At 30.8% G+C, this 2,500-nt stretch overlaps 1 long non-coding RNA gene across 2 annotated transcripts in view; it reads right to left on the bottom strand.

The window, feature by feature from the left end:
* LOC145248924 (uncharacterized) overlaps positions 1 to 2,500 on the bottom strand; it is a 355,269-nt gene that overhangs the window by 14 nt on the left and 352,755 nt on the right. For both annotated transcript variants that reach the window (XR_013863432.1, XR_013863431.1), the window contains one exon: positions 1 to 2,500. This exon is cut by the window's left edge; it is cut by the window's right edge and continues 1,011 nt beyond it. This is a non-coding gene — a long non-coding RNA (uncharacterized LOC145248924).

Genomic DNA, 2,500 nt, shown 5'->3' with positions numbered 1-2,500 from the left:
TATGCGCATAAGCCTGAGGAATCCTAGAGTGGATGAAACGCCGAATATTCAGTGTAGCTTAATCGCCATATATATTTTATAAATTACTAACTAGCTCTACCTACTATTGAGCACTTTTGAAGTAAATACTTAAAGTTTACGCATAAATCTATACTTTCGTATATTAATTTTATGTGAGTAAATGAAGTATATATATATATATATATATATATATATATATATATATATATATATATACTAGTGTTGCGAAGAATGGTCGGAATTGCAATCGGGAATTGAAAAAAATCGGAAATTTTAGGTATCTCTATCGGAATCTGAAAAATAATTTTTCCTATTTTCCTATGTTTCCGATTCATTTTATCATCTTTTTTTTTTATTTGATTTTGTCAAATTTCAAATATTTCAAACATTTCAAATATCCAAAGTTATTGAAAAATGTTTAATAAAAAAGGTTCAACAGAAATTCTTTCTTTTCTATTTTCCCTGGACGAGAACAACTGCTAAAACGGATGGCTTTATGACCAGATCAAATGACAAATAACCCCCGTGGTCAACTGTGATGTCCATTCGTTTTGTCTTCCTGAAAAACAATGCTTATGTAAATTTTCTTGGTAAACTCGCGACACGCTTATATCTATCTATCTATCTATCTATCTATCTATCTATATATGTTTTTTATTTTTATTTTTTTATTTTTTATTTTTTACACAGTGATCACCACTTATCAAGGCCCGGAAGCCACTCAGGGATAAGGGTTATTGCAAGTACATTAAGTTAGTGAGGAGATTTGCTGAAGTGTTTAATTAAGCGGGCGGTTCATTAGGAATTTGTTAACATTGGACTTGAACACATCCAAGTTGTAGTCCGGAGGGAAGCAGGCAGACGGAACAGAGTTCCACAGGCGTGCAGTTCTAAGAAAGAAGCTTTGTTCATGGAATCCGCGCTTTGATTTAGGCACAGATACAGAGTGGGGGAAAATTTTCACAGTGGATTCAGCTAGACGGGTGTTTTTCGTGAAAGATTGGCGAGGGGGGACCAGAGATTGGAGTTCAGACGAGCATCTGCCATGGAAATAACGATAAAACAAGGACAGGCTCGTAACGTCTCTTCTGTGGGAGAGAGGTTGCAGCGTAGAGAAAAGGGCATCCCCCACTAAGCCACTAAGTCTATTTTGTACTCTGTCAAGGCAGGATAGGCTGTTTTTAGCAGCTCCTGCCCAGATATGGCAACAGTATTCCATCCTTGTATATATATATGCATAAAATGAATTTTGTTTGTTAATTAGTCTGTGTGATGAACAGTCTCTACGAAACTACTCTGTCAATTGTTGATCTACAGACTTGGAGCAAATTTAATTTAGCTTTTAACCAGTAAATTTAGCTACTAAGTGTTTCAAAGTGAAAAAAAAAAAATGGAACTTGGCAGGCGCAAGTCCACTAAGCGTGTCATTTTTATACAAGTGTAAATATATTTTTAACAAAGTTATTTTTTAAGAGTTTATATGCGATCAGACTGAGATCGGACTGCAACGAATAAAGCTGGATAGCTACATGTTTTGGTTTCGATTCTATCGGATGAGACCCAAGTCATATATTTTTTATATTACTTCTATATATTAGATACAATATAATAATCAATAGAGTATTAGCTCTATAAAAATAAATATGAAATCTGCATAAATCAAATATCATATTTAAGCGCATTTTACTAGCGGTAGGTCATTACTATACATTGGGTACAATATAATAATCAATACAGGATTGACTGTTTAAAAACGAAACCCACATAAATTAAAATATACATATTTAAGCGTCTTTTACGACAAGTACGCTTGCTAGTATATATATATATATATATATATATATATATATATATATATATATATTTATATATTTATATATATATATATATATATATATTAGTGTTGGGATGATGACTTGAAATCGGGAATCGGGAAAATTGGAAGATTTGGGGTATCGGAATACGAAAAATTGATGCCTATTTTCCGATGCCAAAACGATTCTTTCAATTGTCTTTTTTATTTGATTTTGGTTGAAGTAAAATCTTCCATTGTTGGTAATAATGATAAAAATAAAAAATATTTATTGATTTTAAAATACCAGCTTAAATAAAATAAAGTTAAAATCGATATATGATCCTCCACAAGTGTATTTTGACATTGAGGAATATATCTGCATATTTAACATATGTTTTTTTTTTTTTTTTTTTTTTTTTTTTTTTACAAAAATCGGAGAAATAATAATCTTATAGTTATATAATTAGAGATTTATATAGAATCGAAGTCGGAATCGGGAATTTAGCACGAAATCGGTAATTATATTGGAATCGAGAATAATATTTGAATGGTCCTATCACTAATATATATATATATATATATATATATATATATATATATATATATATATATATGACCATGTCTCTGTGTGTGCGGAATTGTCCTTACCAAACTGCTCTCTCAATTTTTGGTTTAAAACTTGAA

This window comes from Euprymna scolopes, chromosome 27, assembly GCF_053919585.1.
Source record: "Euprymna scolopes isolate OS-2025 chromosome 27, ASM5391958v1, whole genome shotgun sequence".
Classification (NCBI taxonomy): domain Eukaryota; kingdom Metazoa; phylum Mollusca; class Cephalopoda; order Sepiida; family Sepiolidae; genus Euprymna; species Euprymna scolopes.
Note: the sequence above shows the minus strand (reverse complement) of the source record. Positions and strands in the feature narration are given on the sequence as shown.